The 17,617-nt window shown below is 41.8% G+C and overlaps 1 long non-coding RNA gene across 1 annotated transcript in view; it reads right to left on the reverse strand.

Annotated features, from left to right (window-relative positions):
* Nucleotides 1-16,428, reverse strand: part of LOC130240943 (uncharacterized) — a 46,944-nt gene extending 30,516 nt beyond the window's left edge. The window contains exon 1 of the long non-coding RNA XR_008838814.1: nt 16,345-16,428. This is a non-coding gene — a long non-coding RNA (uncharacterized LOC130240943). The remainder of the gene's footprint in view (nt 1-16,344) is intronic.
* Nucleotides 16,429-17,617: the final 1,189 nt, after the last annotated feature.

Raw genomic sequence — 17,617 nt, forward strand, 5'->3', positions numbered from 1 at the left:
GTGCTGATGCTGTAGAGGCGACAGAGAGATAGACAGATGGACGGACAAAAAGAAAGATTGATAGATGGACAGATGGACAGACAGACACAGATGGACGGATAGACAGATAGATAGAGAGACAGAAGGATTGACAGACAGATGCACAGACACAGAAAAATAGACAAACAGATGGACAGACAGACGGACATACATACAGACAGACAGACAGACAGACAGACAGACAAACAGACGGACAGACAGATGGACGGACAGACAAACAGACGGACGGAAGGACATACAGACAAACACACAGACAGACGAACAGACAGACAGACAGACAGAGACACACAGACAGACGGACACACAGATAGACAGACGGACAGACAGACGGACAGACAGACAGACGGATGGACAGACGGATGGACAGACAGACAGACAGACAGTCGGACACACAGACAGACGGACGGATGGATGGACAGATGGACGGACATACAGACAGACAGACAGACAGTCGGACACACAGACAGACGGACGGATGGACGGACAGAGACAGACATACGGACACAGACTGACAGATGGACGGACAGACACACACACAGACGGACGGACGGACGGAGAGACAGACACACAGATAGACAGATGGATGGACATACAGACAGACAGACAGACAGACCGAAAGACAGGCGGATGGACGGACAGACAGACAGACACACAGACAGACAGACAGACAGACAGACGGACGGACAGACAAACAGACACACAGACAGACAGACAGACGGCCACACAGACGGACGGACGGACAGAGAGACAGACAGAGAGACGGACACACAGACAGACGGATGGATGGACAGACAGAGACAGACAGACGAACAGACGGACGGACAGACAGACACACAGACACACAGACAGATGGAGGGATGGACGGACAGAGACAGACAGGCGGACATAGACTAACAGATGGACGGACGGACGGACAGACAGATGGATGGACAGATGGACGGACATACAGACAGACAGACAGACAGACAGACAGACAAACGAACAGACGGATGGACCGAAAGACAGGCAGATGGATGGACAGACAGACGGACACGCAGACAGACAGACAGACAGACGGACGGACGGACAGACAGACTGACAGACGGACGGACATACACACAGACAGACAGACAGGCAGACAGACAGACGGACGGACATACACACAGACAGACAGACAGACAGACAGACAGGCAGGCAGACAGTGTTGGAGAATGCCCCCTGCATTAGCCTTCGCTCTCAGCATATGGAAACACACACACACACACAGGCATACACGTCTCTCAGCGATTCTCTCTCATGTTTCTGCAGCACCTTGAGCTGCTCTGCTAACTGGACAGGGATGAAAGCAGCACAGGCAAGCAGAGGCTTATATTTAGACTAGTTTCTGGCATGAGGAAATAGCGAAGGCTTTCTTATTCCTGAGAGAGGTGTCACTGTCATTCTGTCTGTCAGTCTTATTCTTACATTCACAAAGTGTACTAAGAAATCTGAGTCCGAGTGTATTTAGATTCAGTAAAAGGTGAGGAAGCCAGGTTTTTCCTTTCTTTCAGAGAAAAACATAAACAGAGACCAGCGTTGTTCATATATAAACTTACAACTCATATTAACAGAAGTAAAGCACAACCAAAGCTGTTCAAAATACAAGCAGTTTTGTAGAACTGCAGGTACATTTTAGGTGTTGTCTATTCATTTTCCTTAAACTGGAAGGATATTTATGTTGATGTTTATTTCCCAAGTGAAGTTTCATAAACTAATTTGGAGAGGAGCACGTGATATGATTGAGCACGTCTGGCCGCTCATCTGTAATCAGTAATAATCCAATCAGAGTGATCCTAGTTTACTAGAAATGGATGATTTTCTTCCTACTGCTCTATCTTCGATTTGGAAGAATCCCCCCTTCCACCCCATCTCCTCCTAAAGGGGGAGCTCTCGAGACCTACCTGATCTCGGATCTCCAGATATGCTTATTTGAGCCCTGAGCTCTTGCTGTGAGGCGACAGCACTACCTACTGCGCCACTGTGTCGCCCACATTTAATTCAATTACATCTAATTTATTAATCAAACTTGATTTGTTTTCAGTGTTTTGAGGGATATTGAGTGGTTCTCAATGACATTTGTGATATTAAATAAACCTATTAATGGATGACAATGAAAGACTGTACATATTTTTCATTTTACTGTAACTTCCATGTGCAAGCAAGTGTTTAATAAAATACAAACTAAGCATCTAGTTTTACGGACACCTACAGTACAAATGCCTATTTTACACTTGAACACTTATGCTGTCTGTTGGTGCACTGGTTTCAAGCCGCTGAATTAATATGTTTTGCCACAATCACAATGGTATGAGCCATTATAGGGGTGGTCAAATGTATATTTAAGTTATCTATTATTTTAATTATTAATATTATTTAAGAATATGGATGAGAGAAAACTACTTCTTAACTATTAAAGAGCATACCCTGCCATGCATCTTGTTTTGTTGTCCTTCAGGAGGGATCAAGCGTTAATTAGGGGGGTCTGACCCCCCAACCCCCCCTCTCTAATTTGCACCCTGCGTATAACTGCATTCATTCATTTTCCTTCAGCTTAGTCCCTTATTCATCAGGGGTCGCCACAGCAGAATGAACCGCCAACTATTCCGGAATATGTTTTACACAGTGGATGTGCTTCCAGCTGCAACTCAGTCCAGGAAAACACCCATACACACTCATTCACACATACACACTCATACACTACGGCCAGTTTAGTTCATCAATTCCCCTATAGTGCATGTGGTTGGACTGTGGGGGAAATCGGAGCACCCGGAGGAAACCCACACCAACACAGGGAGAACATGCAAACACCACACAGAAATGCCAACTGACCCAGCTGGGACTCGAACCAGCGACCTTCTTGCTGTGAGGTGACAGTGCTAACCACTGAGCCACCATGCCACCCTTAAACAGATTGAATAAATTTGTAATCTGCTGTTAGTATATGGTGCGTAAGGTAAATGCTACAAATGTCTTTAACAACACGTGAAACTAACACGTGCAACACACACACACACACACACACATGCAGAAGATGAAACTCCTCACTCTGGAAGACCACTGGTTTAAACAGCAGCTCTTCTTCTCTCATCCCACGATCACGACAGTGCGGACGAGTTTTACACACACACACACACACACACACACACACACACACACACACACACACACGCAGAAGATGAAACTCCTCACTCTGGAAGACCACTGGTTTAAACAGCAGCTCTTCTTCTCTCATCCCACAATCACAACAGTGCGGACGAGTTTTACACACACACACACACACACACACACACACACACACACACACACAGGGGTCTCCTTCTCCATTCAGCTGAGGTTTCCCAATTTGAATAGTTCTCTCCCCGCGGCGATGACTGCGCCCAACGCACAGGCCAGACAAAATATCTTCAAAGCCGCTTCGCTGCATTTACCACAGAGCATGATCTACATTTACCTGCTCTCCACATTCATCTTCGGCTTTCAAAAGGAGTGACTCAACAGTGGCGTGCGCTCTGAAATCCAGTGGAAAAACAATGCTGCATTCAGCGGGAAACATACTTATGCACGCACTGACGCAACGTTTAAACTTGAATGAGACACAGCGTGAGGCCAGGCGATCTAAAAATGAAACAAAGAGTGATATAAAACAGAACAAAGACCCACTCAAGCTTCTTATTTTCATCCCCAAATCTGAGAGAGCTTCAAACTGATGGTGAAGAAGACCCCTTGACTCCTGCGCAGCCTTAAATATGCATGTCTGCTAGTTAAGAATTTAAGGGCACCATTCAAAACGAGAGAAAAGAAAGCAGACTTGTGCTCTCGCTGTCTCACTATCATTCCTCCTCACTCCCGACACACACACACTTTATCCAACAACTCTATTACCTCTCAAAGCTCTCACCGCAGCCCTGCTCATCCGGAAAATCTGCTTTTACATAAAGGAGCCGCAACTGAATGTGTGGCCGTCCTAAAATGTCCACAACAGCCACTCTCGCTCTCCCTGCTACTAGTTAACTAATGCTCCCGCTGGTTTAATTATTCTATTTAAAGCCTCTGACTTAAAGGCGGCCTGTTTTTGGGGGGGGATCTAGTGTGTGTGCGTGAGACAGCCAATTAATTCAGCTCTTGGAGGAGGCACAGTGACTCGCAGGCAGTGTTAGTCATGCGGCGTGCCACCGAACGCCAGTCATTGGGGAAACTCGCATGCATTTTAAAGGTGATGCTGGGGATGTGTTGCTTCTGCTCTTTCTGCCTGTGCTCCTGTCCTGTCCAGGCCTCCACTCATGCAATCCCCTCGCCGATTAGACCCGCGCAACCGTCTGACAAGCTCAGATTCAAGGAAAGTGAAACTCCAGTGCAGCATTAGAGGAATATCGTACTCAGAAATGAGGATTCATTATTTACTCGTCCTCACTGTTGCATTTACATGAGTGCGCATGAGTGGGCTGGACAAATCACCTGTGACAGACACACTCTTTCCTCTCTGCATGCAACACACACTTTCTAATAAACACTATACACTCGCTTTATTAGGTACAGGTTTCCAACTGCTTGTTAACGCTAATGTCTAATCAGCCAATCACATGGCAGCAGCTCAACGCATTTAGGCATGTAGACATGGTCAAGAGCAGTTCAAACTGAGCATAAGAATGGGGAGGAAAGGGGATTTAAGTGACTTTAAACGTGGTTGTTGCTGCCAGACGGGCTGCTCTGAGTATTTCATAAACTGCTGATCTACTGGGATTTTCACGCACAACCATCTCTAGGGTTTACAGAGAATGGTCCGACAAAGAGGAAATATCCAGTGAGCGGCAGTTCTGTGGGCGCAAATGCCTTGTTGACGCCAGAGGAGAATGGCCAGACTGGTTCCAGCTGATAGAAAGGCGACAGTAACTCAAATAAGCACTCGTTACAACCGAGGTCTGCAGAAGAGCATCTCTGAACACACAACACGTCCAACCTTGAGGCGGATGGGCTACAGCAGCAGAAGACCACACCGGGTGCCGCTCCTGTCAGCTAAGAACAGGAAACTGAGGCTACAATTCACACAGGCTCACCAAAACTGGACAATAGAAGATTGGAGAAACGTTGCCTGGTCTGATGAGTCTCCATTTCTGCTGACACATTCGGATGCTCTGCTCAGAATTTGGCCTCAACAACATGAAAGCATGGATCCATCCTGCCTTGTATCAGCGGTTCAGGCTGCTGGTGGTGGTGTAATGGTGTGGAGGATATTTTCTTGGCACACTTTGGGTCCATTAGTACCAATTGAGCATGGTGTCAACGCCACAGCCTACCTGAGTATTGTTGCTGACCATGTCCATCCCTTTATGAGCACAGTGTCTCCATCTTCTGATGGCTACTTCCAGCAGGATAACGCACCATGTCATAAAGCGTGAATCATCTCAGACTGGTTTCTTAAACATGACAATGAGTTCACTGTACTCAAATGGCCTCCACAGTCACCAGAGCTCAATCCAATAGAGCCCCTTTGGGATGTGGTGGAACGGGAGATTGGCGTAACGGATGCGCAGCCGACAAATCTGCAGCAACTGCGTGATGCTATCATGTCAATATGGAGCAAAATCTCTGAGGAATATTTCCAGTAGCTTGTTGAATCTCTGACACCAAGGATTAAGACAGTTCTAAAGGCAAAATGGGTACAAGCTATACTAGTAAGGTGTACCTAATAAAGTGGCCGGTGAGTGTATGTTCTGGAGAAAACTTTGTGCGATTCTGAGTGTGCTTCATGCAGGTGGGTAGACTTGACAAACCAACCGTAGGAAACACACTCTTTCGCACACACATAAACATGTATGCACACAAATACTTACACACCACATGCGCATACACATAAGCACACAAGTAAGCACACACACACATAAACACGTACATATACTTACACAGATGCACACACGCACACCAAAAAGCCCACATATACATGCACACACACATGCACACACACATCTAAACACATACACACCACATGCAGACATAAATGTTCACATAAACACACAAACACACTCACAAACACACACATGCACATAACTAAACATATACACATCACATGCACACACAAGCATGCACACACTCACCCACAAACAAACACATACATGCGCACACACACAAACATGCACACACTCACCCACAAACACACGTGCACAACACATGCACACACACACAAACGGTTCAATCACATCCGTGCCTTGGGTAACTTCACAACTACTATTGGGAACGTAAAGCAAACAACTGAGCTGAAATTAAATTTCCAATCACTCAGGCTTGTTGTGCTCCGGCAGCAGCAGCGGCAGCAGCAGCGCCGCCGTAAGGGTGAAAACATCAGCAGTTAAATAAGACGGAAGAAGTGCTAAGAGACTCCAGCTGCACGGAGCTGTCTCTGGGCCTGCTCAAGTGTTATGAGTAATTAAGACTCGGTTGGAAGCGGTTTTGGACCACTAGAGGACTGTAACTGTACACTTATTGTTATCGACTTCTCTGCGCCTGCCAAAAGGTTACGCGCGTTACACAATACAGAAGATGATCAAGAGCAATGAGACACTTGAAGATGAGCCGAGCGTGCATAAACATCTCATCATCCAGACGCTTTCGGCGGGGTTTTAGAAAAGGGGGCATCTTACAAAAGCGCGTCATTAATGCCTGCGCTCGCTCTTTATAAACACTCCTGTGCACTTTATGAACACAAATGGAGCTGGGATTCACCAGGCACTCAGCTGTTGTCAGGCGTTTCGTAAGCCTGTTAGATTTATTGCCGTTTAACGCTTTTAATGAACATAGCTAGTTGTCTTGATTTACTGGTTGTGACAAACAGCAAAGTAGCAAATCATGATGTTACACACACACACACACACACACACACACTAACTGCCTTGAGCCCTTTGTAATATAGCAGGTACATGAACCCAGAAACCTGATGGTAGAGACAACATGAACATGGAAGCCCAGGGTCTGTTTTCTAACATGTTCACATGATTTTATCCACATCATTTTGCCGTATGGCATAAGAAATTAACAGAATATTGAGTAGGAGGCGGGGTTAATTTTTGAGCTCCACCTTTTATCTTTACTTGCAGCAAACTAACAGTTGGAGGGGCGTGGCTAAGCATTTTTGGTCCAATCAGAGTCATCAGTTTTGAGTTGGAGGCGGGGTTTTATTTTTGAGCTTCATCTTTAATCTTTACTTGCAGCAAACTAACGGTTGAAGGGGCGTGGCTAAGCATTTTTGTTCCAATCAGATTCATCAGTATTGAGTAGGAGGTGGGGTTTTACTTTTGAGCTCTATCTTTAATCTTTACTTGCAGCAAACTAACGGTTGAAGGGGCGTGGCTAAGCATTTTTGGTCCAATCAGATTCATCAGTATTGAGTAGGAGGCAGGGTTTATTGTTGAGCTCCGCCTTTAATCTTTCACTTGCAGCAAACTAGCGGTTGAAGGGGCGTGGCTAAGCATTTTTGGTCCAATCAGAGTCATCAGTATTGAGTAGGAGGCAGGGTTTTATTTTTGAGCTCCGCCTTTAATCTTTCACTTGTAGCAAACTAATGGTTGGAGAGCGTGTAGCATTTTTGGTCCAATCAGATACAACAGTATTGAGTAGAAGGTGGGGTTTTACTTTGGAGCTCCATGTTTAATATTTACTTGCAGCAAACTAACGGTTAGAGGATGTGGCTAAGCATTTTTGCTCTAATCAGATTCATCAGTATTGAGGAGGAGGCGGGGTTTTATTGTTGAGCACCACCTTTTATCTTTCACTTGCAGCAAACTAACTGTTGAAGTGGCGTGGCTAAGCATTTTTGGTCCAATCAGAGTCATCAGTATTGAGAAGGAGGCGGGGTTTTATTTTTGAGCTCAGCCTTTTATCTTTCACTTGCAGCAAACTAATTGTTAGAGGGGCGTGGCTAAGCATTTTTGGTCCAAAGTCATCAGTATTGAGTTGGAGGCGGGGTTTTATTTTTGAGCTCCGCCCTTAATCTTTCACTTGCAGCAAACTAACAGTTGAAGGGGCGTGTATAAGCATTTTTGGTCCAATCAGAGTCATCAGTATTGAGTAGGAGGCGGAAGTTTATTTTTGAGCTCCGCCTTTTATCTTTCACTTGCAGCAAACTATTGGTTAGAGGGGCGTGGCTAAGCATTTTTGGTCCATTCAGAGTCATCAGTTTTTAGTTGTAGGCGGGGTTTTATTTTTGAGCTCCATCTTTAATCTTTACTTGCAGCAAACTAATGGTTAGAGGGGTGTGGCTAAACATTTTTGGTCCAATCAAATTCATCAGTATTGAGTAGGAGGCGGGGTTTTATTTTTGAGCTCTGCCTTTTGTCTTTCACTTACAGCAAACTAACGGTTGGAGGGGCGTGGCTAAACATTTTTGGTCCAATCAGAGTCATCCGTATTGAGTAGGAGGTGGGGTTTTATTTTTGAGCTCAGCCTTTTATCTTTCACTTGCAGCAAACTAAGGGTTGAAGGGGCGTGGCTAAGCATTTTTGCTCCAATCAGATTCATCAGTGTTGAGTTGGAGGTGGGGTTTTACTTTTGAGCTCAGCCTTTTATCTTTCATTTGCAGCAAACTAAGGGTTGAAGGGGCGTGGCTAAGCATTTTTGCTTCAATGAGATTCATCAGTGTTGAGTTGGAGGTGGGGTTTTACTTTTGAGCTCCATCTTTAATCTTTACCTCCAGCAAGCTAACGTTAGAGGGGCGTGGCTAAGCATTTTTGGTCCAATCAGAGTCGTCCGTATTGAGTAGGAGGCGGGGTTATATTTTTGAGCTTAGCCTTTTATCTTTCACTTGCAGCAAACTAATGGTTAGACGGGCGTGGCTAAGCATTTTTGGTCCAATCAGAGTCGTCTGTATTGAGTAGGAGGCGGGGTTATATTTTTGAGCTTAGCCTTTTATCTTTCACTTGCAGCAAACTAATGGTTAGAGGGGTGTGGCTAAGCATTTTTGGTCTAATCAGATTCATCAGTATTGAGTAGGAGGCGAGGTTTTACTTTTGAGCTCCATCTTTAATCTTTACTTGCAGCAAACTAATGGTTAGAGGGGCGTGGCTAAGCATTTTTGGTCCATTCAGACTCATCAGTTTTGAGTTGGAGGCGGGGTTTTATTTTTGAGCTCCATCTTTAATCTTTACTTGCAGCAAACTAATGGTTAGAGGGGTGTGGCTAAACATTTTTGGTCCAATCAAAGTCATCAGTATTGAGTAGGAGGCGGGGTTTTATTTTTGAGCTCAGCCTTTTATCTTTCACTTGCAGCAAACTAATGGTTGGAGGGGCGTGGCTAAGCATTTTTGGTCCAATCAGAGAAGGACTGCCATTCCAGAGTGGAAGTAGATGAGCAGATTTTAATATTAAAAAATTACTAAAACAAAACAGTGTATTAATGTACACTGATTATAAATTCAGCTTAAGATTACCAGTGCGCCTTGAGTTTTGCTATCAAGTAATGATGTGAGTTTCTGGATACACACTCATTCACACACACACACTCATACACTACGGCCAGTTTAGTTGATCAATTCCCCTATAGCGCATGTGTTTGGACTGTGGGGGAAACTGGAACACCCAGAGGAAACCCACGCCAACACAGGGAGAACATGCAAACTCCACACAGAAACACCAACTAAGCCAGCCGGGACTTGAACCAGTGACTTTCTTGCTGTGAGGCCACAGTGCTAACCACTGAAGCACCGTGCCACCATGTTGCATATATGACATATCTTATATATGTAAAATCCTAGTATGAACCTGTATATGCTGCCATATATCAGATTTCATTGTTGTAACAGTATAAAACAATTGAGACTTTTTCAATTTGCATCTAAGTAAAACCCAGTAAAGCCATTGAGAAGAGCTGTAAACTGATTAAAGTGTGCAGTGTGTGCCAATCTCACCGCGTCATCCATCGTGCGCGGGGCGGATCCGTGTGTTTTCCAGCACACAGGTCTCAGACACCGCTCCACTTTTCTTTAGCTCATTCACAGCACTTTTATGGGATCGAGCCCACTCTCCGATCCGCCCACAACTTTCATTGGAAATGAATTGTGACCTGGCGGGTGACTCCGGCGCTATACTTCACTCCCTGCCACCCCTACTTACACTGCTATCTGTATGCATACTGGGAAAAAAAAGTTTGTTTAAAGTCGGACTAAAACAGAAGCTGCATCCATATATCCTTACAAATATGGCATGCATCTGAGTGAAACTGTTTATATAAAGATAAGCCTGTAACTGGCTGAAAATTATTCAAATATATATGAATATATGTATTAAATATATGAATATTCATATAGGAGTAAGTTAGGAGTTTGTTTATGAATTCATGTTGGGAAAGCACTCTCATTTGAAAGGTTTATTCAGTATTTTCACTCCATTTTGCTATTTCCTTTAAATGTTTTGTCACAAAATAAACATTCAAATATTTTAATATTTAAATTAGTTGAGATGCAAAACAAATCGTAATACATTTTATACTTATGAAGTTCATGCTGTATTTTCTGCTCATTTTGCTGTTTAAATATTCATTCATTCATTCAATCATTTTCTCTTCGGCTTAGTCCCTTTATCAATCCTGGGTCGCCACAGCGGAATGAACCGCCAACTTATCCAGCACGTTTTTACACAGCAGATGCCCTTCCAGCCACAGCCCATCTCTGGGAAACATTCACACACACTCATTCACACTCATACACTACGGAAAATTACCCAATTCCCCTGTACTGCATGTGTTTGTACTGTGGGGGAAACCGGAGCACCCGGGGGAAACCCACTCGAACGTAGGGAGAACATGCAAACTCCACACAGAAATGCCAACTGAGCCGAGGCTCGAACCAGCGACCTTCTTGCTGTGAGGCGACAGCACTACCTACTGCGCCACCCTAAATATTCAAATATTTGAATATTCAAATCAGTTTAGATGTTATGCAAATCGCAATATAATCAGAGTAAGTTATGTATGAATCTATGTGGGGAAATCACTGTCAATTGAAAAGTTTATGCTGTATTTTCTGCTCATGTTGCTGTTTCTGTCAATTGTTTCATTCATTCATTTACTTTTCTTATTAATCAGGGGTCGTCACAGTGGAATGAACCGCCAACTTATCCGGCTCATGTTTTACGCAGCAGATGCCCTTCCAGCTGCAACCCATCACTAGGAAACATCCATACACACTCATTCACACTCAAACACTACGGACAATTTTAGCTTACCCAATTCCCCTATAGCGCTTGTGTTTGGACTGTTGGGGAAACCGGAGCACCCGGAGGAAACCCACGCCAACACGGAGAACATGCAAACTCCACACAGAAATGCCAACTGACCCAGCCGAGGCTCGAACCAGAGGCCTTCTTACTGTGAGGCGACAGCGCTATACCCACTGCGCCACTGTGTCACCCCCAAATGTTTATAACTAAACTAAATATTCAAATATGTGAATATTCAAATCAGGTGAGATGCAAAACAAGTCGCGATACAATTTTAGTAAGTTAGAAGTATAGATCTATGAATCTATGTGGGGAAATCTGTCATTTGACAAGTTTATTCTGTATTTTCTGCTCATTTTGCTGTTTTCTTCAAATGTTTTATAACAAAATTTATATTAAAATATATGAATATTCAAATTAGTTGAAATCCAATGCAAATTACGATACAATTACGGAGTATAATTAGGGAATAAGTTAGAACTTTATATTTATAATACTATGTGGGGAAATCACTGACATTTGAAAAGTTTATTCTGTATTTTCTGCTCACTTTTCCATTTCCATCAAATGTTTTATAACAAAACTAAATATTCAAATATACGAATATTCAAATCAGTTGAGATGCAAAACAAATCGTGATACAATTTTTGTAAGTTATGAGTTTATATTCACGAGTCTATGTGGGGAAATCACTGTCATTTGGAAAATGTATGCTGTAATTTCTGCTCCTTTTGATAATGAACCATATGTATTGCATTAGTATTGATAAGTGCAGCTGCTTTGTTTACAGCGGTAACCATGGAAACACTGCATCACTGCTTTTCATAAGCGCCACCTGCTGGCACAGAGTGAATCTGCAGCTTATTCATGTGTTATCACAGATCACAGATCATACACCCGACGCAAGGCGTGACACAAATGTTATTTGCTGATTTCAGCTCGATGCAAGTGTCATTTTGATTTTTTGCAGCACGCTGTTTAAATAACAAATGCATTGCGCTAATATGTGCGCCCATAGGTGTTCTGGTCTAAAGAGGTGTGTTAAGGTGCATTGCTGGCGCGTTGCTATTTTGAGGAACTAAAATAGACCGCACAATAGACCAGCTGAGAGCAGGTCTAAAGTCCAGTGCAGAGTAGTTGTGCATCTCTCTTACACACTGCTGAATACACTCAAGATGTACAGCAATACACAAATATCTTTATTAATGAAAAAATTCAAGGATTAAAATGTTACAGAAATTAGTACTTTACATAAATATAAACACCACTGCCTACATGCCTTCTTTGTCTCGGTGGGATTTTTTCAGTGTATTCATGACAATCTGCATGTGTATTTATTATCTGCATATTTATATTTGTTTTATTAAAAACAAGCTTAGATTTGTCCATGTCTCAGGTTTTGGACCATATGGGGCATCAGAACAGGACGTGTGTTTAGATATACCTCAGTGTTTTGATCACACTTGGTTATTATTGTTAATTTATCCCTTTGCTGGAGATTAGAACTGATTTTAGAAATAGTTTTGAAACAAATCTTTGCGCTAAACAAACTAAATTAATTATGTAGGCTAACGGATGTCTGTGCATACAACACCGTTTCCTTATCCAGGAAAGAGAAAGTGAAAGGAAAGACCAATTGGAGGAGGCTCGTTCTTTATCCTCGCGCTGCAGATGCTCTGTTTAACTGTGTTCTCGCTATTGAAGCGTTCAGTTTTTCCTCTTACAAAGTCCACCATGTTAATAGCAAATGCGCCATGGAGTGACGAAACTGACTCTTAAAGGGAATGAGAGACGAGACTCTGATTGGTGTATTCTCAAAACACACCCAGAACTCATTAAGAGAATAAGCTCAACCCCGTTAGACCATGCACCGGGCGCAAAGCTTATTTATCCATCCTTAAAATAGCAAAAGTGGATTCAGACACACCCCTCATGCTTTTGCGCCACGAGCTTTAGACTTTGCACTTAGATCATTAAACTAGAGCCCATAGACTTTGTTTTGTTTAAAGACTCTTATTTCTAATAAGAATAAATTAGATATTATAAGCAATTAGATATTATACAATTATGAATTCTATGTTATAACTAATTCTTATGTCATATATTTGTGTAACTTCTTCGATTTAGGGTTCGTTTTAAAGGTTTTAAATGCAGCAAGAGCCTGCTTTTACTGCATAATGACATCACGAAATCAAACCAAACTAGTCTTTAAATTCTGATTCCTTTTTTGTTTTGGTTAAAGATTCCTTTGCTGTTTTTATTTTAGCTTTACGTGGTTTTACTTTAGCTTTAATTTATAGTAAACATTTCAATCATTTCAGAATAAAGCGTATTTGGCGTGCTGTCCGGGGAGAGGGCTCTGAGCTCGGGCAGACACCCCAACTCGAGTTATTCCCCTTATCAGGAAACAGAGAGGAGTTGGGATTCGAGCGAAGTATCTAGCCCGGCCCCAGAACGCTCCCCCCGGGATTGTAATGCTTAAGACGTGAGGTGTTGGGGTGGTGGAGGGATGCTAAAGTCGTAAGATGCTGCAGGTAAGACAGCTTTGGTATATATAGGGGTTTGGTCAAGAACTGATTGGATAATAGAATAATTGTCAATGACGTATTTGATACTGAAACGTCTGTGCGTGCTCCTCCCCAAATTTGTTTATAAAATATCACTTGGTTACTTGAAATGAAATCCACTGCAAGATGCACAAACTTATTAAGATGATTTTACCAAGTTATTCTCGAAATGTGAATGTATATCATATCATGGATGGATGGTTGTGTGTGTGTGTGTGTGTGTCTGTATTAGTTTTGGTGGTTTACAACAGTGTTTCCCAACCCTGTTCCTGAAGGCACACCAACAGTCCACATTTTCAACCTCTCCCTAATCAAACACACCTGAATCAACTCATCAGAACATTAAGAGGCTCCAAAACCTGAAGTTAATGGGTCAGATAAGAGAAACACCGAAAATATGTACTGTTAGTGTTCCTCCAGGAACAGGGTTGGGAAACACTGGTTTACAAGGACAGACATTTGTTTAATGATATGGTTATGAATGAATTGTACTCTAAGGTGGTTTATGAGGACATGCCTGATGTCCTTGTTATTCAAAATGCTTTAAAAAAATCATACTTATTGGGGTCTTTTCACATTAAGATTTTAACACAGGTTTCCACTAAGGGGTTGGGTTTAGGGGTAGAGCCTTATATTAAGCAGTTTTTACTGTGTATAATACAACATGCCAAAGGAGAGTCCCTGTAAACCAACAACACCAACATGTGTGGGTGTCTCTGTGTGTGTATGCAGCTATATTTACACTCATCAAACATGTACTTAACCCGGGTCAGCTGATCAAAGACTCATGAGTCAAAGTCTGCAGCTGATGCATGGAGCGTCCCACAGATATAATGGCTCTGTTATGATTTACAGCGTCTGTATTTAACGGAGGATATTAATTACCGTCAGCGAGTGACAGAGGAGCGGGACGTTCTTCAGCATCTCCCCCTGCGGCACAGATACACGCGTGCCCTTCAGAAGCCCTCACACGGCCAGAGAGAGAGAGAGAGAAAGAGAGAGAGAACACACGCAAACACACACACACACACACACACACACACACACACTTCTAGATGGTTATAAGTGAATCATTGTAAATATACCGATTATTATTTATTGTTAATGTTTTATCCTAAAATGTTGATTGTTAAACGTGCAGTTTATTCATTCATTCATTCGTTTTCCTTCAGTTTAGTCCCTTATTTATTAGAGGTTGCCACAGTAGAATGAACCGCCAACTAATCCAGCATATGTATTACGCTGCGGATGCCCTTGCAGCTGCAACCCATCACTGGGAAACACCCATACACACTCATTCTCACACACACTCATACACTACGGCCAATTTAGTTCATCAGTTCTCCTATAGCACATGCGTTTGGACTGTGGGGGAAACCGGAGCACCCTGAGGAAACCCACACCAACACGGGGAGAACATGCAAACTCCACACAGAAATGCCAGCTGACCCAGCCGAGACTCGAACCAGTGACCTTCTTACTGTGAGGCCACAGTGCTAACCACTGAGCCACCATGCCACCCCTGCAGTTTGTTCTGAATTATTATTATTAGCTACAGCTATTTACTGTGTTTACTATGTTTATATGTGTGTGTTAACAGAATCTGGGTAAAAACAAAAAGGCCTGGTAACACTTTAATTCAAGGTGACGTTGTACTTACAATGTGGTTTAGGTTTAGTTACATGTATTTATGCATAATTTACTGCCATTACTATAGTAAGTGAATGGAACGTGTGCTATTACATCATTTTAAATTAAGGTGACCTATTAAGCCTATTTTTACAAGATGTAAGATGCGTCTCTGCTGTCTCTACTGTCTCTAGAATGTGTGTGTGTGTGACGTTTGAGCTGAAAATAGCACACAGATAATGTGTTATATCTCTCTGAAACTGACCCTTTTAGGCTTTGATCCTAATTGTGGTGTTTTGGTGACTGTCGCTTTAAATTCAAATGAGATTGTGCTGTTTTTCAAAAGAGGGCGGAGTTATAAACTCGTCGGGTGTGCATGTGTGCTTCAGTGTGAGTGTGTGTTCATGCTTCTGTCAGACTCCTGTCGCTGTTCATCGTTAACTCCACATCTATAATCCTCTTAGTCTATGCTGACATTTTCTTCAGCAGCTCAAACACTCTAATGGCTAATGGACAGACGGCTGATTCTCACTCAGGGCTGCTGTTTATGCTAATGAGATGGAGAGATGGGCACTAGTGGGCGGGGCTTTCCCCCTCTGATGACACGTACAAAGAGAGAATGTCAAACAAAGTGTTTCATTCATCAAGTCTGATTATAAACAAATACAATTAATTACTGTTCACCATTAGAGGCTGCTGGAGATATTCACACACTATTATTGTGTTTAATCTCCTTATACAAGTGATTTTTCCATAATAGTGTTACAACTTTAAGGTCTTTTAAGGAACTGAAGCACCAAAACAAGAGACAAAACACACAGGCTGGAGAAACAGAGGGAACTCCTGAAAGCCTTTATGAGTCCCTGTGATCCATTTGGCCATAACTCACATATAAGCAATGGTTGAGCGATCAGAGAATCATCTCTCCTGAACCAGAACCTTCCCGGGGGCAGAAACGCCTTCAGTTTTGCTCCGACAGCCTGGAGAAAACACACAGACCCATCAGGACAAACAGGAGCACGCTAAACAAACAGGAGACTATACAGAAATATCCACATTGTGGCAAACAACCAGCACTCTAATGAATAAAATGCATATGTTTACTTTCATTTTTATACAATGTCTGCGTTTTCAATTCTATATTTATTCAATATTTGACAGAATAACCCTGACAGATGAGAATGTTTGTTATTTTGACCCACTGTCATTTTCTGAAGAATAGACTGCTATAAATTACATTATTTTGTTCTTGAAATTAGACAGAAACATTATCAGAGCTTTATAGAATAAACATGAATATGATAATTTCACTCAAACACATCACGGACTAAACAACTGAGAATAACAAAACAACAAATAACTGAGAATTTTGTGTAGACGTATATATATATATATATATATATATATATATATATATATATATATATATATATATATATATATATATATATATATATATATATATATATATATATATATATATATGTGTGTGTGTGTGTGTGTGTGTGTGTGTGTGTGTGCGCGTGTATAATATATATATATACACACATACATATACATATATATATATATATATATATATATATATATATATATATATATATATATATATATATATATATATATATATATATATATATGTATGTGTGTATATATATATATTATACACGCGCACACACACACACATATACATACACATATATTTATATATATATATATATATATATATATATATATATATATATATATATATATATATATATATATATATATATATATATAGAACAGTTCTGTCTGGTTCTCAAATCTGATTGGTTGATAGCAGTGTGATATTCTGCAACATCAAAGACAGTTGACGTTCCGCCACAAGATGGCGACAGAGACCGCATAATAAGTGCTTAGAAAAGAAAAACTCAGTGGAAATGTTAAATTACAGCTGATCAAATCATTATAAAACAGGTAAGTGACACTAAGTTGATCTCTCTCTTTTGTGTGTTGTAGTGCTGTATTTACACCGTAGTAATCTGCTAGTGTTTGCTTTGGCTTTTTCAGGGTTAATACTGAAAATACAGAGAAACACTGGGAAATCTCTGTAGACTGATGGCATTTCAAGCTGTTCAGCCTTATAATCTTAAAATGTGAGCATTATCACCCGTTTTGTC

The sequence above is a fragment of the Danio aesculapii genome, chromosome 14, assembly GCF_903798145.1.
Source record: "Danio aesculapii chromosome 14, fDanAes4.1, whole genome shotgun sequence".
Lineage (NCBI taxonomy): Eukaryota > Metazoa > Chordata > Actinopteri > Cypriniformes > Danionidae > Danio > Danio aesculapii.